This window comes from Sapajus apella, unplaced genomic scaffold (genome assembly GCF_009761245.1).
Source record: "Sapajus apella isolate SASKATOON/1434 unplaced genomic scaffold, GSC_monkey_1.0 scaffold81, whole genome shotgun sequence".
Lineage (NCBI taxonomy): Eukaryota > Metazoa > Chordata > Mammalia > Primates > Cebidae > Sapajus > Sapajus apella.
Window position 1 is genome coordinate 5,450,581 of NW_022437021.1, and position 26,929 is coordinate 5,477,509.

Here is a 26,929-nt window from a genome sequence, read left to right on the forward strand (position 1 = left end):
TCTGAGACAAAAATATGGCATGAGTTGGAGGGGTGTCCTTATAATTTGGGTCACCTTGGAGGCTTGCCAGATGAAAGATAAAATGCCCAGTTAAATTTGAATTTCAGATTAACAAAGATTTTTTTGTGAGAATATCCCAAATATTGCATGGGAGATATTTATATTAAAGATTACTTGTGGTTGATCTGGAATTCAAATTTAATGGAATAAATTTCAGATCAACAGTCAATAATTTTTTAGTGTAATATTTCCCAAGTATGGAATATATTTATAATAAAAATTATCTGTTGTTTGTCTAAGTTCAAATTTAGGTGAGCTTTTATTTTTCTCTAAATCTGACAACACTACTGTGCTGTGGTAAGCAGCCATAGCTCTCACTTTTGGTCAGACAGAGCACAAATTGGGACACCTGTATTTGCTTTCCCATGTCAGAGTAGAGTTGACATCCCCAGAGTTTCTGGAGCCCACAGCTGAGTGTAGGATAGCTCAGTGAACATCAGGCCTGGGTATGAGGCACTTTTCTGGAGTGTGGACAAAGGATGGACCCAGGGGTGTGATAGGATAAGGTTTTCAGTGATGGTGGTTTGATCATCTAGCTGAGACTTAAAAGAGGGTCTGGATTAAACAGGAAAAGCAAGTTCAAGATGGAGAAAAATTCCTTAGAGGAGCCTCCTTTCAAATACATAATTCTGGAAGGAATTGTTTTGTGACAGAACAAAGCAACAGCTAGGCTAGGTAAAGGTTCCAGCTTCTATCACACTGGCTCCAGTGTACAGATCTGCTTACCTCAGTCCTTTGGAACTTTGATATGTTAGCTCAGTAAATAGGTGAACATTATCTATCCACAGTCATGGAGCTATGTGGTAGTTAATTTTTTGTGTCAAGTTGGGTAGACTATGGTATCCAGTAATTTGGTTTAATACCAGTCTAGATATTGCTGTGAAGGTATTTCTTAGAGGTGATTAAAATTAAAGTCAGTAGACTTTAGATAAAGCTGATCACTTTCCATAGCATGGGTGGTCCTTATCAAATCAGTTAAATGCCTTAAGAGAAAAGACAGGTTGCTGAAAGGGGAAGGAATTCTGCCTCTCAGCTGCTCTTGAACTCAAGACTGCAACATCAACCCCTGCTGGAATTTTGCAGGCTGCTATCCTGCCCTGCTAGATAGCCTCTTAAACTGTATTAGTCAATTACTTAAAATCTCTTTCTCTCGCTTTCCCTCTTTCTGTCTCTGTTGTGTTTCTCTAGAGAACCCTGCCTCATACAGGCTGCCACACAGGTAATCCTGGAGTGGCAATGACTTCCATCCCACTTCTCACCAATCTCATCCAGAGCCACTGCTGGTTTCTGGCAGCCATAGATTCCTCTTCCCAACTTCAGGCCTGTGCAACAAAACCGAACTCCCTGGTTACATCAAGATACAGTCTTTAGTCAGAGGAGGGCAGGACCCACCTGGCTTGGGACACACATCCAAGGGCTGTCATATAAGAGAGTGGGTTGCTCCCCATAGCTTGATGGGTAGAGCCTTGGCCTTGCAACTTTGGGGTCTGGGGCTGTGTCCTTTGACCTCAGAGATGCTGTCAACACAGCAGCTCAAAATCACTCTGCACAGAATGTGCTGTAGAGCAGTCTGTGTCTAAGAAGGCTATTTCACCAAATTTCTTTTCCTCTTTCTCCAGCCCCCTCACTGGAGAGATGATGCAAACAAAGACATGCAGGTGGACATGGAAAATCGGGTGGATGGTATGTCTGCCCTTCTCCCAGCTCCCTAGCAACAACCAGATTATCCTTTTATAAGTCTTTTTATGGAAACTCTAGCTTTTCTGTTCAGGTCTCTTCTCTGTTTTTTGTTTCTCAGCATCTTTCTCCCTGCCTGTCTGTGTCTATCTATTTCTCTTTATCCTTTCCTCCCTCCCACCACACCCTATGTCTGTCTCTGTCCCTCTCTGCATGTTTCTTTCTCTCTGGTGTGATTTCCCACATTAACCACCATCCATTTCTTTGATTCCTTCTTGGCAATGAGAGCTACAGCACCATTATGCAACAAGCAGTCCTGCTTCCTTGCTACCTTGAAATAATAATGTTTCATAGTGACAAATGGATACGGTTAACAATGAAAGTAAAATGCTCAGCAGGCAGGGGTATGACTATGTTAGATTTCTCTGCTGGTAAAATGGACAGTGGCCTAAGAATCTCTAAAGAAAGATTTGTATATGGGAATAGTTGGTGATGTTTGCCAGGTGGACTACTCTGCCATTTTATTCTTAATTTAGCTTCTATGAATCTCCAGACTAAGTTCTCAAAGGTGAAACAGTAGTCACTCTTAATTTACTAAGTTTTTCTCTTGTCCTAAGAAACTTAAAATATGTTAGTGGATGTTAAAACCTGGCCTTTCCAGATTTACAACTGTTATTTTTCTTTGATAAAAAAAAAATTAAGACACACAAAAACACTCAATCTGAATTAATGAAGAAACATAATGCTTTTGGTGCCCTGGTGATTGAAGTTTCTACATTGTGTCAGAAAAGCCTCAATTAGAAGAACGGAGTTTTTCTAGCCTTCTCTTCCCTCCTCACCACTAAGAAGAATGCAAGATTAATATTAAGAAATCTCCCACCCAAATGCTGTCCGCATGTGCATATGTGCATGTCTGTGTTTTGTACGCTGCATGTGTGACTTTCTCCTGGGTGCAGATGGCTACTCCAGGAGCAACATATGTGGGCTGTGTATGTTTGAAAGTCAGCCTGGTTGTGCGCATGGAAAGAAGAAAACAAGAGAGTGAGGTGGAAACCACACAAATCTAAATCAAAAGCAACTGTTCTACCATGAGGAAAGCAGGCAAACCTTGCTTTGTGCACACTCCACTCTTTCTTTGCCGCCCAGACTGATCTTTGAAATAAAATAAAGAAGCGTGGCAAACTAACTGAAACATAGGTAGAAATAATATATTTGGGTTTCAGAAAGAAAAAAAAAATAACCTGGCATAGCTTAAAAGGCACCCATTTCATAACAACACATGTGCAAAGAATTACAATAATTGCAGTGCACACATCAGGAACAGACAGAGTGAACAATGAATATTAAAAACACATTCCTAGAGCTGGCCCTGTGGCTTGGCACACAGCATGAAGACCTGCAAGGGAGTCAAAGGAAGCCTCTGCTTTTCCAGAGCTGTCAGGGCTTGGCAGGAGCTGAGGTGGGAACCTTTGGTGTGTGAGGAAAGTAGACGGAGGAAGGTGGTGGAGACTATGCCCAGTGGTGTGACTCTTGTCGCCTCCTGGCACAGCCTAGGGTGGCTTCAGGAGGGTTTCGGAGAAGAAGTCAGCCTCAGCCATTTGGGGATCCAGTTCAGAGCTGAAGTGGAGCCAGACTGAGAAGGAGGAGGTATGGGGATAGAAAAACAAACACCAGAGAACAAACAGGCAGAAGGTAGTGCTTGGAACAGCCAGCCTGTGTCCTGCATGAAAATCCCAAGTACTCTCTCTCTCTCTACTTCCAGGCTGCCTACAACATGATCTAGCATGAGAGACTTTACCGGTGCCGAGACTTAGACTGGCGAAGTGTTTACCTTCATGGACTAAATACATTGATTTGCCTTTTTTCTTTTAATATTTGCTGTACAGTGAGGGGATGAATTCCTCTGGTGGTGTTTTCCAGAACCTTCAAAGGCACATTACCCAAACATTAAAGGTACATAATGATCTTTTCAGTGAATCCCTTCCATTGTCAGCAAAGACAAAGGCCCTTCTCTTAAGTACAGCTTTGGCTTTGAATGTTCAGATTTTGCCTCTTGCCATTGGCAGGGAATCGACTCTGGAATCCTTGCATCTTTGGCAATGAGAGAGGTCAGAGGGTGGGAATTTCTAACTGGAGAGTTTGGTTCTCATGCTGAGAATTGAGGTCTGAGGATTCTTAAGCTACAGGCCATAAACGTTCTAAGAGACATGGAGATAGAATTCAGGGAGTGCCATTAAGGTGGATGAAAAAAAGAGAGACATCTTTATTTTTGCTAATCTCTGAAATTTAGCATTCTTTCTATCACAAATGTAGGAAACAAACTGTGGTCATAAGTAATACTTATGACTTTGTCACGAGTAAAAATTACAGATATTTTAATGTCATTTTGTTGTTGTTTCAGATGTCTCCAAGTTATTATTTCTATTCCTCATAACTTTGGAATTATAGCAATTATTAGATCTGTTATAAAATCTTGTTATTTTATGCATTAATGAAGAGGCAATTATAATAAAATACTTTGATAACTGTATTTTCATGTAATTGGTTTCCCTTGGCATCATATTATGTACTGTATTTTATTCTTGTTAAAAAACATGATTCTGAGAAGGGGTCCACAGAGCACATGGCTGCATTACCAGAAGGTTCCATGGCACACACAGCATTTGCCAGATAGCAAAGAGAATCCAGACTCAAAAACAGTCATGACACACAGGGGATGCCACAGTGGCCCGGCCTCATGTGCGTCTCCACACATGGGGAGAGAAGGAAAAGGCAAACATATGTCTCCAGACACAATACTGAGGATTTAACAAGGAAATTTTACTTACTACTTCTTAGATATGCTCAGCAAATGTTAGCATTCGCCAAGGCGAACATTTGCATTTTCTCTTCAACAGTTTTTGGCAGAGCTCCAAAACTGTTACATGAAAAATAAAATAAAATAAATCCCCCCAGCACCTCCAGTGTCTCCAGATACTGGCCAAGAGTGTTTGCCTTGAATCACAATCAATAAGGTGGAAAAAGACTGATGATGAACTGTTTTGCCAGTTTCTACACCAAGTGGAAGGACAGAACAGCTGTAAAAGGGGTGGGGAGAGAATCAGATAATACAAGATAAGATAGGGTGACATCTCTGAAATCAAGGCATCAGCTAACAGAACTGACACCCACAAATGTCAGAGAGGCGAGTTAGAAAGTTCCTGTATTTCCAATTGTCCTCACAATAGAGGGCAGGAGGAGTTCAAATTTGGAAGCAATGATTCCTTTGATGGATTAGAACCTGAAATCCTGCTGAACTCCCCTTGTACCAATACAGAATCTAACACTGGGAGGGGTGCTGAGAGAAACAGGCTACTCACAACACTTCAAAATATGAATCTCAGTATCTGACTCACAAGGGACCAAAGTTCTGTCCTGGAGAAAATATGGAAAATGGTAGTAACCTTCATGGACAATCTTTTTCAACTTGAAATATTGAATGTTATACTAGGGTTCTTGCTATATAAGTAAGTCAAGAGAAAGAGAGAGAAATGTTTGGAAGGATCTAGATTCATTATGTACCAGACACTATATTAGTTTTTTGGGTCTTATTTTTTGTATGTTTATCTACCTTATTCATCCCTTTCAACACTTATAAGAGGTATTATCAGCCCAAGTCTTTCGGATGAGGGCACACTGAAGTTTAGATAATGAAATAGCTTGATTGAGGTCACAGAGCTAGTCAGTGGGATTTAAACCTAGGTTTGTCTGATCCCCCAAACCACTATTCAGTTATTTCAAATGGTTCCAATTATAAAAATCTCTGTGACTGAATCATTAAAATCCAAGAAGTCATTATATAGTTGAAGGATTAAATTTCAAGTTAGGAACATAAATGGCAATGTGGTAACAAGTTACATGTTGTCAAGAGAAACTTTATAATAGCAAACAAAATTGTTTCTCATCTGCAGAAGCCAAATGGGCTTGTCCATCTATTTTAATCCTCAACTTAAATAAATATAAAAGCAGGCACCTGGAACTGAAGAGCTCCTTGATGATCTACTTATTTTCCCACATAGTAGTGCCCTGGATCTATTGTCAGAATGTGAGACTGCCATCACCATTCCTTGTCAATAGGAAACAGGAAAATCCAGCTGGTGTATAAGATTCTGACCAGATTTTGTTGAGTTCAAAGTGTGTCTTTGCACGAATTACCATCTCTTACCAACTGTATCTGCAGGGCACCCAAGGTTAGAGTTAAGGCCAGGAAAACAGCTATTAAAAATTAGGAAAAGGTAACAAAAGAAAATCTCAAAGACATGCCAGGATATTCATCAAGGAAGCACTGCTCTTCACCATCCATATGCCTTCTCCCATTTCAAGGAAAGCCGTGATGAGAGAGTGGACATATTTAAGGTCCTCCTTAAAATAATTTTGCTCCATCACATCATGGCAAAATATTGTAGTCTACAAGCTACAGGCATGAGGTGCTACTTTTGGATGACCTTTAAGGCCTTGTCCAGGCTTCACTTTCTATGATTTTTAGGAGGTTAACAATTGTTAAGAAAGAAAAACCTCTAAAGGTGTTTTCATAATGTCTTGTGGCTGTTAGAACGGAAAAGGTTTTTGACTGAAGTTCAGTTATGCAAGACTACAGCTCTTTCATGCTGCAAGTTACAGGACAAGTTATAGGATTTCAAAGACTTGGTAAATAACCTATGATCAGAAAATTCAATTTGTTCATGAGGTGGAGAAAGGCATCCTGCTATTAAGTAGTCAGATGGAAAACATGCAAACCACAGTTTGTGGAAGAGAAAAGAACATTAAAAGCCCTTGCCCAGAAGCACAGGCAAGTGCAGGAAACACATTCAGCAAAGTCAACGTGTTCATTGTAAATGTGGGAAGCAGGAGCCTCAACACCAATTGAAATTCCAAACTGCAATAACCAGAGACATCACACCTAGGTCAATCCTCCAGTGGGGAACACTGAGGAGCCTATGAGATTCACTCATGCAGAACTGGGTTTGAAACAGAAGATCCCTGTCAAGTAAAAATGCTTTCTGGGTCAGGCACAGCCAGTGACAAGCAAATCAATTAGGTAGTGATAATACCAGCAATAAGCAAAGATGGCAAAAGGCACAATTAGACAGGGCCACCTCTCTGTTAGGCAAAAAGATGAGGTCTCCTCTGGACATAGAAGAAAAACTCATCATAAAACGCACACTCATTATTGCTGCAGAATATCTTGGAAAATTGTTTGGAATGGATTGGCAAAAACTATATTTACATTAAGAATCACCTCCCTGTCCCAAAATGGATTATTACCTACTGCAAAATCTGGCTGCTCTTTATTGCCTTATTTTTCTGGTATGCTTTCTTTTCCACATCAAAGAAAACTGTGGTGTGTAAAATCAGATTCTATAACATTTGTATTTTTTGGCATCCATTGTAATATTGGGGTAGTATAATCAAGGCCACTGCTAACCTCTTTGCTACTCTTGTGCAAATTTGAAAAAGAGCTTTCTTTTCTCCAAGTGGATAACGGGCCAATGCCAGGGCGAACAGTTTGGTAAACAGAATATGGGCTGGATTTTAGTCCCACTCTTACCCTCAGCTGGATGTACAGTTCCAGGGGCAATATTCTCTCCATCACTAGATAATGGGTCCTGCTAGGTTCCATTATATATCAGTGAGGGTAGCAGATGCTGTTGGATATGGCCTGGTCATATCCCTTCAGCCATTCCAGAAGTTACCTGAAGCGGCAGAATTCAGCTTTCTGTATATATCATGAACTCTTACCTCAAGCTCCTATCTCTCTCTGCCTGGGGCTTTTCCTGGCTTCAGGAGCATGCTGGACAAGGCAGAGGTATTAAGGTTCATAAGCAGTCCTCAACCAGAGTGGTGGAGCGGAGTTGGATAAATCCTCTGGCCTCCTTGCCCCTAGAGGAGTCAATTGTGAGGTGTGTTTGCACAGCATCCTATAGGGTCCTCAGCATTCACACATCCTTTGTTGATTTCCTTCCCTTCCTTATTTCACCTTCTGTTATGAACAGAATATTTGTATCCCCTCAAATTTGTGTGTTGAAATTTTAACCCCCAATGGGATGGTATTAGGAGGTGGGCCTTTGGAAAGCAATTAGGTCACGAAGACAGAGCCCTGATAAATGAGATTAGTGTCCTTATAAAAAGGGACCTCAGAGGGTTCGCTTGCACTTTTTTTTTCTTTTTTACCATGTGAGAAGTCACCAGTCTACAACCTGGAGGGGCACCCGCACCAGAACATGACCATGCTGACACCCTGATCTCAGACTTCTAGCCTTCAGAACTGTGAGAAATAAAGCTCTGTTGTTTATAAGCCACCCAGTGTGTGGTATTTTGTTATAGCAGAATGAACTAACAAAGACACTTCCCCATTCCTTCCTTATGCCTCCTAGGACCAACTTCCAAATCCTGGCATTCTATTCCTTGTCTTAGAGTCTGCCTTTGAGGAACCCAAATTAAGACACTGGACTTCCTTACTATGATTCTAACTCTTGGCTTGATATACCAACCACAACCCCAAGATTTAAAGCATTAAACAGAATTTTCAGCACATAAAATTCTTCATGAATGGGGGTACTATTTCACTAGTCAGATAACATTAACAAAGGGAAAAAAATCACGCCTTAAGAAGAGAAGAAGCAAAATGGTCACCCAGAGAATTTACAATGAGAAAAGTTTTCTATAACAGTCTTAAAGAAAATGTACTTAAAGGCAAAGCAGACCATATGTCCTGGTAGTCGGCAGGGTATGGGGAGAGAGGAGAAAATGGAATGACTGTGCTTAGTAACATCTACGCAATAGAGAATGGCTTTCAGGTTTAGTGTGAGATTAGTTTGCGAAGTTAGGAGGACTGAGTGAGTGAAAGAGTAAGGGCTCAGTGCTTTGAACATCACTGCAGAAGCTTGTTGGAGGCTGGCAAAAAAGAGAAACAAATGGGTGTAGGGAAAGACATAGTGTGGAGCAGGTACTTTTTATCTGTCCATCCAGTTTTAAAGTTCAACCCCACATCTGGGGATCCCATTCAAACATTATGGAACCCTTTATTGATACATGCTGAGCACAGTGCTAGGCACTGCTTCATGAGAGAGAGAACTGAACACAAATCCTGTCCTTGTGAAACTTGCAATCTATTAGAAGATCTAAGATATGCGAAGACTTTTGGCACAGGCCAAAATAAATGCCCATAAAACTACTGCCTATTAGACTCTAAGCATCTTAAGGGCAGAGCTGTGTTTTCTATATCTTTACATGGCATGCCTTGAATATAGTGGACACTCATAGATGAGTGGTGTTTGAATAACCCAAGGAAGAATCTCATCATTTAACACAAAACTTCACAGAAAAGCAGAGAAGGCAGAAATCCATTGTAACTGGGGAAATAAGGGAAGACTTCCTGGAAGAGGTGGCTTTGGAGCTGACTGACAGTCACAAGGTAAAATACATCCAAGTGAAATGGGCTCTGTGAAACTCTGCTTTGCTTGTCAACAGAGATCTGAGATCAGGTTTGGAGATATGTCCTTTCTTCCACTATTCCTTGGAATCTCATGGATATAAATACAACTCTTAGTTCTTAATATTTTAAAAGTGATTTATTCTGAAAACATCCCAAGTCTTGAGCCTTTTTTTCTCTTGACATCAATGAAAGGGTTTTATTTCACTGCTTTCACTGCAGCTAAGGGACTATTGTTACTTTATTCTTCATTGTTGCTCAGAGATATACTTAGAAACACAGCATACATTTGAAGATGGGAAACAAAAAGATGGAAAAAATGTACCCTGTTTAGGAAAGCCAAGCCTCCCCAAGAGGAAACAAAAGGCTGCCAAGTAGATTTGTGTTTTAACTTGTGATCCTTCTTGCTCCCAGCTTGTAGCTACCTAACTCTCCTTCACACCCGATCTCCCTTTTCCTCTGCCAGGAATCACAGCAAGGCCCTCAGTGGGTGTTCCATGTATGTCAGGAGAACAGCAAGTACGTGAAGGAGCTTTGCTTAGGGAAACCCTCTAACAGGCAGAGCTCTCCTGTTGACCCAGCAAGGTCAGCACCTGCCAGATAGACTACTTTTTGTTGATTTGTGAACCATATGAAATTGCCATTTGTGTGAGTCAACAAATGATCAAAACTAATAGAACAACTAGCCCATCACCTAGGAAAAAAACAAGAAACAAAAAGTAAACCTTGAAGGGTTTTTTAATTTGCCAATCTCCATTTTGCTATTGAAATCTATTCACATAGCAGCTATGCTGCATGAAAATTCTTAGCAAGTCTAATGAGGTAACCACAGGAAGAGTGGATTTGAAATTCAGTCCTTGAGCAGAGATGGGTAAGGAACATCAGAGACTGTGCCTACTCTTAGATCGATCCCATGGTCACGCCTCTCTAAACCCCTCCTTGTGGTGCTGCCTGAAAGAAAGCTGATCCAAGTTTCTGTCCTTCTGGAATCAGACAACTGCTCTGTTCCCTGATTTCTTACCTCTAGCCATGCAAAAATCAGTTTTACTCTGGTATCTTCCTAGGCTTCTCCAAAGCTATTCTGCTTCTGCCTATAAACTTCCTTCTCTTCTTTCTACTTCTCCAGTGAACTCACTGTGTTCTAAAAGTTTAGGCTTTTGGAAAGCAAAGCCAGAAAGCCTTGGAGACTTTCTACTTTCTGATTATAAAATAAACTTCCCCTGGGGCAAAGCAAATGGGGCAGCGGGTAGTGGGGAAAAAAAGTGAAAGAAGAAAGTAATTAGTATCACAAAATATTTAGCCCCAAGCAGAATATATGGTAGAGTGGTAGAGATTAGAAATGTACAACATCATCTCCTTAATAATTTTCCTCAGGTCAGATTTTAATTGTCTTGAAGCCTGAGAGACTTTAAGACCTAAAGAAGAGCTTCTTGTACTCATTTGCCTCCAGCCTTCATCCTCTGGGACAGTGAACTAGCACAGTCCACACCTCACGAAGGACTAAGGCTGATGTGGGTTTGTGAAATGGATTGGGCTGGTTCCCGCCTTGTTTGAACTGGTACATTACAAATAATCTGGATAAGAGCTCAGGAATCACTTCCAGACATTCAGGATCACAGCAGGACAGGCTAAAGAAACTTCTCCAAACCCTAAGGTTACAGTTCCCTCCTTGCATGTTGTTGTTTTATCTTAGAGCCATTCAAAATTTTGTTTTACGACTGCTTCAGGCTCTTTGCCACCCATTGGCATGAGGGTGGCACTGGTTTATGTTTAAATTTCTTTCTTTCCTTGACTGTCTGTTTGCCCTGTTACCCAGGTGATTGACTCAGCTACTTCTGAGTCAATCTTCTGAAAAGTCATTTTCAGAAGCCTTACATTTTCTCTGCACCATCAACAGCAAATATTTCAGGCCTGAATCAGAGAGCCATTGTCTTTGTGGAGGTCGTGATGGTGCTGACTTGTCTTCATTGGTGTTCTCTCCCGCATGGGGTCCTGCCAAGGAAGCCTCTCATAGGGTGAGCTGGAGAATGTATTACTGTTTAGAAGAACTAATTTCATTTAGAAGTTGAAGTTTCAGCCAGCCCTCCTGAGAGTCAGAGTCAGTGTGAAGGTGCACTTGGGATGATCTAGAGAAGACAGCGAACAACAAAAACTAAAAGCCAGCTGACATACTGCCCCAGAAATTTCTGTTAAACAATGTTTAACAGAACAGTTAACAATGTTTAACAGAACAATATTTAACAGAAATATTGTTTTATTTTTTATTTTTGGAGTAGGGGAGGCAACTTTGAATAATGGATACAAGGACCACATAAGAGGGATATGTACCAATGAGAAAAATTTTGTGCCAGATAGGAAATGAGATATAATAATGAAAACGAACTAAGTATTTCGGTGGAATTAGGAAGAGAGAAAATGTTTATGGATAAATCTTATTTGGGGATGAGAGCATGAATGCCAAGGAGAAAAAAGAATCACCAAACCTGCTGCTTACTGAGTCAGGACATGTTCTTTTCATTAGTTCCTTAGTGTGTAGGGGGAGGTAAACTGTCCCCTGGCTTGTTGTGAGAAAAAAGCTTCAGAGGGAAAGAAATGGGGCAGGCTGAGGCCTGTTGGTGGGGCTGAGATGTGAGCAAATGAAACCTAAAACAATAGTCACAATGATGAAATGCATCTAAGTGGCCTCAGAAGGACTTGGAATGCAGCCCTGTCTATACTATCGAAAGAAGAATCCAGCATGGATTTTCTTCCCTCATTATGGGCAGAAGGCAGGAGGAATTCAAAGACAATAGTGAATGGCACTTCCCCCTCCTGAGTATGGCACTGAAAGGTGTTGAAAACCAGAGGAACACATTTTACTGCCATCTGTTCAGTTCCACAGTTATACAGTTGTCAACCATGGGGTCACATATTTAGCAAGTTTTTCCACTTACAGAAAAAAAGTGGCCAGGGGGAATTTAACCTTTTTTCTTCAAGAGCTTAAGCAAAGATGTTTTCATGGCCTTAGATGTGCTGAGGCCAGTTTCCAATCTTGAGCTCACTTGCTGTCCACGGGTGGCGGAACCGTCTCTGCCGACTGCTCTCACAGGTTATCTCAGGTAGGACATAGTTCTTAGTGCTGCTTCACGGCAGATAAACTGAGTCAGAAGGGTTCAAGGGGCTTGTCTCTGGGCCTGGGAGAGGACAAGGAGTCCGGAGTTCCACAACCCAGAACAGAACACAGATCTCTGCTTCAGTCCTTGCCACCTCCTCTCACCTTGACACACCGTTGGAGTTTAGACAAAGGCTGACAGATCTTGAAACTTTCCCGGGGAAGGTCAGTCTCAGATACTGACAAGACACCAAGGGACTGCAGCTGCTTACTATGGAAAGAGCATGACCCTATGAAGAAAGGAAACGAAGGCCTGTAAAAGGGACATTTTTATAAGCAATATAAAAGGAGATACTTTTTGGGTTCATTTCTTTTTGTGGAAAAATGACGACTAGGGATATGAATCAAAGTTCGGGCTAGATTAGAAGTGTGTGCCTCAGAAGCGGCCACTGGCAGGTCAATCTACACTCTGGTTCATGGCTAGTCCCCTTCTCACATCCATCAGCTCCAGCCCTGGTACCCTTCATAGCAGCGTGGCAGTCGGAGGAGCTAAAGCCCTGTAAGCTGTGCATGTAACCACCATATATGCTCCATCACCACGTGATTTCATGGCCATGGACAAACTGCTTAACTTTGCCTGAGCCTCAATGATATTATCAATGAAACGGGGATATTTATATGTTCCTTGTTCCACGGGCTGTTGTGAGGGTCAATAAGAGGACACAAAAAGAAAAATTTTGACCACAAAGACTACTGTACACAGGTGTGAGTTCTAGAAAAATAAAGCTGTAAGTCTGTTGTTCTGTAGAGCATTGCTTCTCTGCATAGAGGACCCAGTTAACTGTAAAATGTAGAGCGATAAGTGATGACACTGTAAATGTTGAAATTGTGTGTGGTTTTACTTTTTGAAGGGTGGCCTCATAAGCCTTAGATTCCTTTTAGCTTTCTTGAGGAGGTACCACTGTCCCTATATTCTGCCATTTTTCTTTATAAAAGAGTTCCGGGTGTGGTGGCTCATGCCTGTAACGCCAGCACTTTGGGAGACAGAGGCAGGTGGATGACCTGAAGTTATAAGCTCGAGACCAGCCTGGCCAACGTGGTAAAACCCCATCTCTACTAAAAAAGTAAACAACAACAAGAACAAAACACAAAAATTAGCCAGGCATGGTGGCGTACACCTGTAATCCCAGCTACTGAGATCACACCATTGTACTAAGCCTTGGCAACAAGAGCAAAACTCCATCTCAAAAAAAAAAAAAAAGTTTCCAGACTCTATGTATCACATGGTGTCCATTTCCCATGAAGAGGCGTGAAGGTTTTACCTTACAGCTCCTCTTATCTTCCTGACAATTGAGGTTTTATAATTACTTTCATAAAACGTGTGTTGTTAGGTCCACTCAGAAGAAAGTACTTGTTTTCCATAGACTGCTGGTAAAATTTCATAAATCCAGAACCCTACATTCTTTGGATTTCAGACTCTGTAGGTCAATTTCATTAAAACAAAGAGACAGAAGGGCAAAAGCCATATGCCCCTGAAACCATTTTGTCATATGTGGAACTAACCCAAAGGCAGTGAGGTTTGTTTCCACCTTCATTCTGCCCCACCATTTAAGACTTAACATTTCTTTGCCCTGGTGCCAAATTTGGGGCAGGGTTATGGGGAGGAAGTGGATGCCAGGGAAACATACATTTTATTTTATATTCATACACATGTCTTCTTCAATTTTTATTACAGGCCTGCAAGCTGCCTAGGCCAGAGGAAATTTTGAATGAACTCAGCTTTCCGTGACCAGGAGTGGAGACATTAAAAGAGCTTTTCAGCCTCTCTGGTTACAGAGATAAGTACAAAAGGTAACTGGCATTAAGTCTGTAGTAATAGCTGCTCTAAGTACTGATCATGATTTGAATCTCTCAATAACTGATTCTAGGAAGGCAGGAATATTTATCAAGCTATTAGGAGAGGCTGTCTCGTGCTGATAAGATGCCTACAACTGATGAGGTCCACCTGAAGTCAGGATGAGGCTGGGCTGGATTTACAGCCATTTGCAGTGAGAGCAAAAACGTTCTCCTCAAGAACAGCATGAGGCAGTCAGCGAAATTATGCAATCTGTTGCCAGGGGTAAGCCTATGGAATCTTAAGGAAACAGAGTTGGTGAGCACCCTAGCAGGTAAGGTAATTGGGATACTATACTAATAGTTGACCAGTAAGTCACAACTTCATTGATGTTGAGGGTGAGGAAGTAGGGGTGGGATAAATGAGACAGCAAAGTTACTAATCTGTAAATTTCATTTTTCAGAAAAATCTCACACTGAATTGTAAGGTTCCAGACCTGGGATTATCCTGGATTTTTAAAAAAGTGAAATCGCCCATTTAATACAACTCCAGGGCCTTAGTTTGGGTTATTAGCACCGTGAGAGAAGGTGCAGTACAGGCAATATTAAAGTTAAAACCAAACAGCAGTAAAGCAGTCACCTGCATTTTATATTCCTTGTCTGTTATGTTTTGCACTCATGCATAACCTCAGTACCAGCTTTTACATTTTGTTTTAAAAAATACAAATATACTACTTCACACTTTAAAAAATGAGTTCAGTTGGCTTCTAAAATAAGAACTTGTTTTTTAAGATTGATCTCATTTTTTAAAATAAAAATATAGGATGTGATGTAGATATGCTGACCCATAAGGGCAGTTGAGTGACCTCTCCAATAAGTCTCTGGGACATATCCCCCTAATATCTTAAGGGGAACTTTCTTTTTGCTTTCTCCTGAGTTGGTTTTTCAGAAGCATATAGATTTAATTAGCAATACAACGCTTCTCCCTCTTTCGTCTGTGCTCAACATTTGCCTAAAACCTTCTCATGAGAAATAATATTTACTGATTGCCTGGAAGATACGCAGTTATTTTATTCCACTAGATGTGCTAGATTTTTATCTCTGGATCAAACCAGACCATCAGAGAATGACTATTTGCATATTACTGGTTTTCCTTCCTCTTGAAGAATCAGTTTTACTAAATTTGTAAATTCAGATTTGGTGCTTTGATGTTATACCTTTGGTCTGCTTTGAAGGCATGTTTAACAAATAGCCCTATGTAATTTGCTGCTGTCAGCCTGGCTGTGGTGAAAGGCATTTTCTCCTACCCCTCTCCTCTGTCCCACCAAAACATCTACTTTAAAAGAAGGAGAACTCAGTCATCCCAGCTGGGCTGTGTGTGTGTGTGTGTGTGTGCTTGTGTGTCTCTGTGTGTGTCCTGAGCATCTAATATATTCGCCTTTTATCAGCATTTGTGACTTATCCAGGGTCCCTTTTGGTTTTGATCCTGAAGACTCACAGACACCCCTGTGGCCCTCCTCTGGTAACTGCCTGGTGTTTCCTCCATCTACTTTTGTCTTGCTCTCCTTACAGGAAGTATAGCATAGCTGTTAAGAACACAGACTGGAGCCAGACAGCCTGAGTTTGAATTCTGCTCTATCGCTTTCTCTAGGCTGTATTACTTTGAACAAGTTTCTCCTCTGTGCTTCAGTTTTCTCATTTCTAAAATAGAGACAATAATTGTACCTGTTTCTTAGAGTCCTGGTAAGGGGTTTAAAAATGTTAAGTGTTTAAGGTGATGCCTGAAACACAGTAAGCTCTATATAAATGTTAGCTATTATTCTTACTAGCCTGATTGGTCTCATATTGTATTTTACTCTACAGGTTTTAGTTACCCCAAATTATCTTGGGAAGAGATGGGAAACATATAATTCTAAAATGTGAAAATTTAAATGGGGAATCATGGTGACTATCCAGTTAAGCCCAACCAACATGTTAATTTTTACTTTAATTATCTGGATTTTTTATGTAAAAATGCTGTTTTGCATGAACTGTTTTGGATGATTATGGCAGTTTCTCTACTTTACTCCATGTGAACCAGAGATTCTCCCTATTTCTTTCTTAAACATTGAGTTCAGTGGTAAGGCCACTGAAGTCAACTGGGTCTTACGTGAATGTTAGGAATAATATCAAGAATAACCCAATACTCAGTTGCCACTCTCGGAGCCCTTCCTATCCCAGCCTATTGTGTACAGAGCTTACCTGAATTCCTCTCCTGACGTCAAGATGTCAGTGGGATCCACGATAAAAATCACACCCATAGTTTAAAGCCCCAGTTCTTGCTATTCTGCCACCTCCCAGCAGGAGGTGAACAAAAGACCATGAGCATCAGACAGGGAACCTGGCTCTGAATGGCAACCTGAACTCTCTCCTCAGAGGCTCCCTCCTAGACCCCAGACTAGCTATGCTCTGGGAGACAGCCCCATTTCCTGAAGGCTTTGGCTTTGCTTCTGAAGCAGCAGGAGCCAAAGAGAAAAATAATTCTTTTCCAATGTGCCTCACTGCTGCACAGTTCAGTGTCTTCCAGAACAAATTTCAGATGTTAGATTCTCAGTGCGGGGCTTGCTTCAGAGGCTAGCTCTTACAGTGGTGCTAAACAGATAAAATATTAAGCATCAGTGCATTCCCCAAATCATTAGCACAGAATCCACAGGTAATGAATTCAGCTTGAGGCTATTTGGGGCCTGTTGTTTCTGTTTCCCACCCATCGCATACACTTTTCAGTAATGTACTCTCTCTGCACAAGATGAGGGTACACACAGTGTGTCCCCAGAAGGCTTGGAATGTCTCATTTTTGCCAGAAACTCTAGCTCTGGGGGCTCTGAACTCTCTTTCAGAAGCAGAGAGGAAGAAAATACAATCATGTAGCTAACTCACTGATGAGAAAATGCTATTTCTTAAACCAAATTACTGATTTGAAGCAATTTGGAGGATTTAAAAATCTATAAATATATGTCAGAAGTTAAAGAGTACACCTTCCCCTCTTTTCATAATTATTTAAAATTGCTTCGTTAGTTGACCAACATCACCTTTAATTCTTACCCTGACCCTAAGAGGTTGGTAGTTTGGGTTCCTGTCGTCTCTGAGCTTCTAGTAGAGAAGTCAAATATCAAGAGAAATGGGTATATACCGGTCTCCTGATGAGCAAATGGAGACAGATTTTGAAGGCAGTCCCAGATGCCTGATCTGGGGTGTTCCTCATAGTCTAATCTTAGTTTAGCTCTGATTAAGTGGAAAATGGCATATTCACTTTGCACAGAGGCAACCCAAATATTTTTAGTAAGAGAGAAACACATTTTCAATTTAGAGATGGCATCAGCTAGATGGATAAATTATGTAGCCCAAAGTGGGCTGCTGAGCTACAAGATTTTAGAATGGAGTAAAGTTCATTAAACTTTCATATAAACCATTTCATGTACACTTGTGATCACACAGTTTAAATACAAGGTATTATTTGAAACTTGTTTCTCTTCACTGGACTCATGAAGTCAGCGACTAGTTATTTCCTGCCTGGAATTTATAAAAACTTTATTGGTCTTTTAGTTTAATGGTTTAATACTGTTAATCATTGTAAGGGGTTGTAGAGATTGTGTTTCAGAATTATCTTCAAATATGCAAAACAGCAAGTTATTGTAGAGTAATCGTGGTTATTTGATCTTAAATCTAGAAGAATACTGTGAACAAATGGAATGAGGGGTAAGAATTGGAAGGGAAAATAATTCTACTTTAATGTAATGCAATGATACATCAATTTAAGGATGACTACAATATGGCTAAAGGCTGAGCAGCAGATAATGTAGTGTGGCAGAACCACTGGACAAGTTGGTGAATGAATTTGTTTTAAATGATTATCAGATATCAGGACCATTTCTGTTGTGACAGAAAACCCAGCCCAAGTTGGTTTAAGTCAAGAGGGAATTTATTCACTAATGGAATTAAACATTCCAACATATCTGATTTCAGGCAAGGCTTTACTTAACAGGGATACTGGGACCCTGTTGGTTTGGCTCTGCTCTCTGTTATATGTTGGATTAATTCTTGGGCTACATGATTATAGCAATTATTTAATCTCCTGATGTTTAAATTAAGATCCAAAAGTTTCATTGAGTTTAATGGCCACCCATCATCTCTGATGCCTTTCTCCAAACAAATCACTGTGATCACTGTGGCCAGAAGATCCTGAAGTTCTGTTTGGTTGGGCTTAGGTCACATGACATCTATGGAGTTGAGTGTGAAGTCATTTTTTTGCCATTCCCGCTGTAAATGGAGAATCGGGAAGGAAGATACTCAAAATAGAAAGGGGGAATTAGTAAAGGAAGTACAGTGAATGGATGCCAGAGGGCCAAAACCTGGTTTTTACTGTACATAGCATAGTCATTAATAGGAGCAATAAAGGAAAAAAATACACTAATATAAAAATTCTAAATATCATTAACAATGAACAGCAGCCCAAAGAACAATTATTTATCTTCTGTTTTAGAGACATCCATGTATCATTTTGTTCATGTACATAGTTCAGAGAAGTATTAGCTAAAGACCATGGCATTTAATTGTAATGAAAGACCTAAAGTGTTTCCAGAAGTTTTCAACCTGGTGCAGAGGTCTATTACACTGAAAGTGTAGCAATGTGCTTCTTTACCAGCTCTTACCTTTTCTGTCTTGAACTGAAGTATTTGTACTGAGAAAAATAATAAGGGTTAGATTAGGGGATTTGCCTTAGTCCATTTTGTGTTGCCATGAAGGAATACCTGAGGCTGGATTAGAATGTATAAAGAAAAACAAAAGTGATTTGCCATCTGCATGAGTGAGGCCTCAGCCTACTTCTACGTATGGTGGAAGGTGAAGGGGAATCAGGGTGGGCAGAGATCAGACGGTGAGAGAGAGGAGGCAGGGGGGGCTGGAGGGAGGTAGTGCCAGGCTCCTTTTACTAATAAGCTCTCGTAGAAACTAATAGAGTGAGAACTCACTCACTCCCCATACACTCCCATCCCAAGGGAAGCATTAATCTATTCTTGAGGGATCTACCCCTAGGACCCAACACTTCCATTAGACCACACCTCCAACATTGGGGATCAAATTTCAACATGATGTTTGAGGGGACAAACATTCAAACTACAGCAGGAGTCTTCAGGTAGGACTTAGGCTAGAAGATGATGAGCTTAGCCTTTTAAAGGCATCTGAGAGTTGCATAAGTGAGTCACAAATCCAATGGTTCCTGTCTTACATGGATGTGGACAAGCACAATGGAAAAGTAGTAAGAGCAACATAAATGTAGTTGATGAACTCTGGGCACAGAGGCTGAAGTTGAGCACTTGCAAACTCAGGGAAAAAACCATGTGAACTTAATTTATCAGCACTGTAACCAGAATGTAGCCAGTCGACCATCAGCCAACATAGAATTTTTGCATTCTTGCTGCATTTGTATTTGCTTTTTCCTTTGGCTGGAATACGTATTCCCCAGCTTTTACCATGCTTCACACATGCTTATCCTTCAGGCCTCAACTCTCCAGTGGGAGCTTCCTGACTCTCTCACTTTGCCCCATTTACTTAGCATTCTGTTTATTTCCTTTATAGCACCTTTTTTAAAATTTGAAACTACTGTTTATTTATTTACTTGTCTATTGCCCATGTCTTCCCACTAGAATTATGCTCCTTATAGGTAAAGATGTTAGTTATATTACTCACTTCTGAATGTCCAGCATCTAGTGCCTGGCACACATAGAGGCTAAATAAACGTTCGTTGAATAAATGTTAGGGACACAGAAAGAACAAAGCATATTAGAAATAAAATAGCTCACTTTGCCAAATGCAAACAACAGTAAGAATCAAGGCCACTTCTGGCAAGAGGTTCTGAACTTTTTTGTGTGTGGCAGATGCTCTGGCAGTCTGGTGAAGCCTGTGGACCCCATCCAATAATATTTTTCAATGTATGAAAATACATTTTTGATTCAATTTTCAACTTACATTAATTTGTAGGAACACAGTTATCAAAATATTTTAAAATTTGTGATATGGCAATGTATGTGCCTATTTATTAAGGTAGGCAATGATAAGATCTAGCCTGATCTAATAACTAACATGATTTTAAGGTAATAAGGAGAGTAAATTACATTTTGAGATTTTGCAACAGCCATAATGTGACAAGAAAATATGTGTGACTTTCTATTGGTAACAGTAGCTTGTTGCTATTATAGTAATTGAAGGAAATGCTAAATTTCATTAGAAGTTACTGAAAACAAAGGCGTAATTTTTTCCTCATCGAAATATATGGACCCCCTATATTCTACCTACACACCTCTTAAGGGGATTGTTAAGAACTCCTGGAGCTAAGTGCTTCACCATTCCATATATATGGTGGAGTTAAGTATTAATGTTAGGGCAATCAGCAGTTATACCTAAATCTTGTCTGTAATTGCCGTGTGTGTGTGTGTGTGTGTGTGTGTGTGTGTGTGTGTGTGTGTATGTGTATATATATATATACACATACACACACATATACATATACACACACATATACATACACACACAGTCATGTATTACACACACACATGCACCATAAATATATGTATGCTAGCCATTAGAAAACAGTATATAGTTTATCCAAATAGTTGGTTTAGTTCTTATTTAAATAAAATGTTCTTTCTCTCATAGAGTACTGAGCTAAAGGACTCTTTAATTAAGTACTGCTAAGGAAAATAACTGATCTGGTAACTCTACACATTGTTGTTACTATTCTGCTTCTGTGATTTGATGAGTGAGAAAACAAACTTTTATAGAACATATGCTCTTTTAGGGATAAACTATTTAGCTCAGGTGCTCAAGATCCTTTACATATGCAGGGAAGAGTTAGCACTTCAGACAACTCTCTTCTTTAAGACACTCACATGTCACATCCTTCTTTTGCATAGGAAGAGAATCAGTCCATTATCAGTTTTCCCTTTTTCAGTAAATAATAAAGTAAATATTTCTGTGGCTGTGATATAATGCACCTATCTCCTCAACATTATGTTTTATAATAATTCCTTTATTTCTGTCTTTGTAGCTTATACTAAATTTCACAGGGCAAGAGATTCACTTTCACTGCTAGTTTGAAAATATGTAAAGGGTTGAGCATTACAGGTCTCATTCTTTATTCTCACTCTTGAGCAGAAAAACATCATCCTGCAAAGGAGGGTCCCAAAAGAGAAACAAGAACTCGGGGTAGATTGCCCCCTTCAGCTCACTGGGAGAGCATTTAGAGCACCTCAAAGGGCATGTGGAAAACCATCTGTGTTACTCCTCAAACTGGAAGATGGGCTGTGTGAGTGAGTGCATCCATTTCAATAAGGACTTCAAAGAGGTGTTTAAGAATTTACTTTCCACTATGACCCCAGGATAAACTATGATCTTCACACACACTTTCTCTTGATTCTTCCAAGGTATCATTAAGAATTTAGAAACATGGTTATAACTTTAAAATTTTTCAAACATTGTGAAGTGTAGTCATTTTTGATGCGAGTGTCTTATTTTTCAGGTGTTTTCCATGCCTATACCAGCAAGGCCTCGTTCTTATTTAATTTGAGATGTGTATCAGTCAGTATATACTAGATTTTGTCATGGTAACAATCCCTAAATCTCTGTATCTTAACCCAAGAAATGTCTATCTCATACATTTTTCTTATGGTCCAATATAAAGGCTTCTGTTCATTGTAGATACTCGGAGACTGAGGCTGTTGGAGGCTCCATCTTGATACACACTTCCACAATCGTTATACTAGAAGGAAAGGAATACGGAAAGCAGGAGCCGGCTCATAGCATCACACATACCTTCTCTCATATTTTATTGTCTAAGGAAAGTAGCATGGCCACACTAAACTTCAAAGTTTGGGGAAGTGCAAGTCTTGTGCCTGGAAGAAGAGCTGGGAATGTTTGTGAAAGGTCTTATGACTACCACAGTGCACCCTCTGGTTACTAAATGTTTTTTTCACTCCTTGTGCCCAAGGGAGAACAACCCAAAAGTTCCCACCTATTGAGAGCCTCAAGCTAAGAGCTCAGGATCTCTGAGGGACATTCAGTAGTCGCTATTTCAGGTCTGGATATAGTCCTTCTTAAGCCAGAGAGCTATGAATTAAAAGATGTGTTTTGTTCTTTCTATATACCCGATATGTAATGGTGTAACAGGAATAGAAAAAACTCAATATTAACATTCAGAAAGAGGAAGAATGGGATACACCTAGGAATTCTAAAATCCCTCTGGGCAGAGGTGGCAGGAGCCTCCCCGCCAGAGGGGTGAAGAATGTTCCTTCATCAGACCTGATTCTTTCCTCTTTCCTCCCTCTGAGAGGCTCGCCCTTCTCTGTTATCTCCTTGGTCACATTTGAAGTGAACCTTGGAGGTTATGTGTTATTTGAGCATTAGCAGCTTCCTCATCCTACTTCTTGCCTCTCATGTTGCTAGCCCAAGGGTCCTTTTAAACCACAATCACAACCTGTTTTCACTAGGCTGGTGGTTCTATTGGCAGTATAACACTCTCCAAAACTTGGCCAGCTTCTGAGGTATTTGATTCTAGTCAGCCTCATACCCCAAGAGCTCACTTACAACTTTTTTTAGACATGATTCCTAGTTATGCTATAGTTCTTTGCTTTCTCTCCTCCGTGTCCTCTCATTGTTTCTATACTTTATTATGGGCTCCTTAGATTTATCAGGATTCAAAGGAAAAGCCACACTCATAGTCTGCTTTCCCTGGACATTTTCGTCCAATTGAGAGGATATATTGGGCTTGTTCCTCATTTGGAATCTCAGACACCTTATTCCATTCACAAGCTTTTGTTTGCTTGTTTTATTTTATATCCTGTGTGATTTACATTCATTATTGTCTGTCCTTCTCATTATAACTATCCTAGTGGGTGTGAAGTGGTATCTAATTATCGTTTCAATTTACATTTCCCTAATGACTAATAACATTGGACGTCTTTTCATGTCTTTATTACCCATTTGCATATCTTCTTTGGTGTTCTGTCCATGCAAGTACTTTGTTCATTTTTAAATTGGGCTTTATTTTTATTGCTGAGTTGTAAGAGTGCTGTATATATTCTAGATACAAGTCCCTTGTTAGATATATAAATTGCAAATATTTTCTTCCATTCTGTTGGTTATCTTTTCGCTTTCATTATGGTGTCCTTTGAAGCACAAAAGTTTTAAATTTTAATGAAGTCCAATTTATCCTTTTTTCTTTTCTTTTTTTTTTTTTTTTTGTTGTTGTTGTGCTTTGGGTGTTGTATATAAGAAACCATTGTCTAACCCAAAGTCATAAAGATTTACTTCTATGTTAACAAAAAAGGAAACAAAACAAACAAAAACTAACAAAAAGATTTACTTCTATGTTTTCTTCTAAGATTTTTATATATTTAGCTTTCGTATTTATGTCCATAATCTACTTGGAGGTAATTTTGATATATAATGTAAAGTAGTGGTCCAAATTTGTTATTTTCCATGTGGCTGTCTTGTTCAGCACCATTTGTTGAAAAGACCTGTTCTTTCCCCATTGAATTGCCTTGGCATACTTGTTGAAAACTTCCTCTTCCTTCATCTTTCTTTTTCTCTTTTTAAAAATTCAGTTGTTGTCTGTCATCCAGCAGCCCTATTTCTCTGCACACATGCTCTTTTTTGTCTCTTTACTTCCATCTTCCTTTTCTGGAGACATGTTCTTTGGGTTCCAGTTGATCTTTCTTGTAAGGAGGTTTTTCTTTTAAAAGAAAAAAAATTTTTTTTTTTTTTTGGCTTCTTCAGACTCAGATCCAGTATCCTAAGCACATTAGTTCCTTAAGCAGGGAAAGATGACTTTGTTTTCCCCTAACTAGGTTAGTTTTGAGGAAGCAAGCAAACAGGCTGTAAGTCCCTCAATAACCCACCTAGAGTAAGCCTCCTGGCTGCCTAGTCTCTTTATACTCCTAGCTTGGCTTAGAAAAGCCACAGCCTACCTCGTCAGCGCTTCTTGGCCTCTTAGAGAGAGGAAGATCTACACATTTACAGGAGATCACGTTCTGTCTTCCTTTCTGGGCTGCAGGTATGTTTCTGAACCAAGCTCTTCCCAGAACCCACTACTTTGTGAAAATCAAGAGAGTGTCTGCTTATCTTCAGCCATTCATGCCACTCACAGTGAAAATTCTATCAGGATTCCCACAAAGCCTGAGATCTCTCTTGTCCATGGATTGCAGCAGTCTCTTCTCTCAGGAGAAGCATAAAGAAATGAAGTTGGGTATGGGTATCCACTAATCCCTAAATAAGTATCTATATATTTCAGGAAGTAACCTGAAATAACAAAATCTAATTTCGGTGATGGTTGTTTGTGGTGATGAAAAATTGACAAGTTGCATGGCTACCAAAGCAATATTACATTTACAGAATTTTAATATGAAACAGTATTTGTGTTTTGATGGTACCTTTTTCTGAAACTATTTACACGGTTTTTGTCAGGCAACAGCATCAATTCTTGGCTCAGTAACATCTTTTTAGCATATTATTAATTATGAAAAGATTATTCAGCAAGTTGCTGCTGAAATTCAGGAATCAGGTATCTTACGTGTTATTTTAGTCATGGTTGAGTACTCAGGATGAAGCTTTTATACCACATGATTACAACTTAATGAAGAGGTCTTAGGCTATTAATGAGTGAACTATCTTTAAACTCAGATATCAATAAAACGTTTTTCAATTTTAAAATGCATTTAGTATTTGAAAACAGTAGAGAATTTCTCAATGTGATTCCATTTATGCTGCATGCAAGCAGAATGGCAGATCATTATTTACTAACAACTTTAAAAATTACCATGGAAAATTAAATTATAGCAGAAATTTATAGATTCAGATGAGTAGGGGTAGATGTAGGGAAAGGAAAGGGGCAATTGGATTTAGTAAACAATTTGAACTTTAAATTCTTTTGAAATAATTTTTATGTATATACAGTATCTTAACTCCTCCAAAATAGTTTCTGGGTAAAAACCATTGAAGGGAACCTTGGTGTTTTGCTTTTTAATTGTTTCTTAATTTTAATTTGTAAGCAATTAATAGGTTCAAATCCCTTAAAGAGTTCTTCACAGCTTATATAACATATGACATTCTTTATAGTTTATATAATATTCTAGAAAAATCTCAGTTGTCTCATGAATTCAATTTGTAGTTTTTAAAAAGCATAGATCGTTGTGGAGTTGTCAATAAGACAGTATTTAGTTGTTGTAAAACCTATCTCTATTTTATAATCACTGCAAAATGTCTCTAAAGGAACTGAAAGGATCCAAAATAATGGGATTTTTGCATAGTAGTTCAGGCATGTAAAATACTTGCTCAGCTATCTACACCCTTAGTAACCTAATATTTGAATGTGCAAGGGGCATTCCTTTGTATATTGTAACAGTCTAGGTCATCAGTTGCTATGGTCAGAAAAGAGTATTGGCTTTTTCAGTTTGTGTCCCTTGTGTTCCTTATTTTAATTTGAAATAATTAAAATTGTGCTAGCTTGCTACATTTCCCTAGAGAAGGTGTTTCTCTGTTTTTTCTTTTTAAAGTTTATTATTTTACTTTTAGTTTTTGTGGGTGCATAGTAGTATATATATTTATGGGGAATATTAGATACTTTGATATAGGCAAAGTGTCTAATATACCCCATAAATATATATATATTACTATGTGCAATGTGTAATAATCACATCAGAATAATGGGGTATCTATCCCCTTAAGCATTTATCTTTTGTGTTACAAACAATCCAATTGTACTCTTAGTTATTTTTAAATGTACAATTAAATTATTATTGACTATAATCACACTGTTGTGCTGTCAAATTCTAGGTCTTATCCATTAACCATCCCTAGCTCCCCCTCTCCCCCCACCACTGCAACTGCCTTTCCTAGCCTCTGGTTACAATCCTTCTATTCTCTATCTCCATAAATTCAATTGATTTGATTTTTGGCTCCCATAAATATGTGAAAACATACAAAGTTTATCTTTCTGTGCTTGGCTTATTTCACTTAACATAATGACTTCCAGTTCCATCCATGTTGTTGCAAGTGACAGAATCTCATTCTTTTTTATGGCTGAATAATTACTTCTCTGTATGTATGTACCACATTTTCTTTTTTTTTCCCCATTTATTTATTTTATTGCATTTTAGATTTTGGGGTACATGTGAAGAACATGCAAAATTGTTGCATAGGTACACACGTGGCAGTGTGATTTGCTGCCTTCCTCCCCATCACCTACATCTGGCATTTCTCCCCTTGCTATCTCTCCCCAGCTCCCCACCCCCCACTGTCCCTCCCCTATTTCCCCCAAACTGACCCCAGTGTGTAGTGCTCCCCTCCCTGTGGCCATGTGTTCTCTTGTTCAACACCCGCCTATGAGTGAGAACATGTGGTGTTTGATCTTCTGCTCTTCGGTCAGTTTGCTGAGAATGATGGTTTCCAGGTTCATCCATTTCCCTACAAAGGACCCAAACTCATCGTTTTTGATGGCTGCATAATATTCCATGTGTATATGTGCCACATTTTCCCTATCCAGTCTATCGTCGATGGGCATTTGAGTTGGTTCCAGGTCTTTGCTATTGTAGACAGTGCTGCAATGAACATTCATGTGCACATGTCCTTATAGTAGAACGATTTGTAATCCTTTGGATATATACCCAGTAATGGGATTGCTGGGTCAAATGGAATTTCTATTTCTAGGTCCTTGAGGAATCACCACACTGTCTTCCACAATGGTTGAACTAATTTACACTCCCACCAAC

At 39.5% G+C, this 26,929-nt stretch overlaps 1 protein-coding gene across 25 annotated transcripts in view; it reads left to right on the top strand.

Annotated features, from left to right (window-relative positions):
• The window catches only part of MTERF1 (mitochondrial transcription termination factor 1), a 469,560-nt gene that overhangs the window by 317,070 nt on the left and 125,561 nt on the right, over positions 1 to 26,929 (top strand). For 17 of the 25 annotated variants that reach the window (XR_004261225.1, XR_004261216.1, XR_004261208.1 and 14 more), the window contains 2 exons: positions 1,680 to 1,743; positions 14,035 to 14,150. The exons of 3 other annotated variants lie outside the window; for them this stretch is intronic. The gene's annotated coding sequence lies outside the window, so the exon portion shown is untranslated. Of the gene's footprint in view, positions 1 to 1,679; positions 1,744 to 7,955; positions 8,684 to 10,520; positions 11,224 to 14,034; positions 14,151 to 26,929 lie in introns of those variants that run through there. 5 more of the 25 variants (XR_004261230.1, XR_004261231.1, XR_004261228.1 and 2 more) reach the window with 5 other exon arrangements.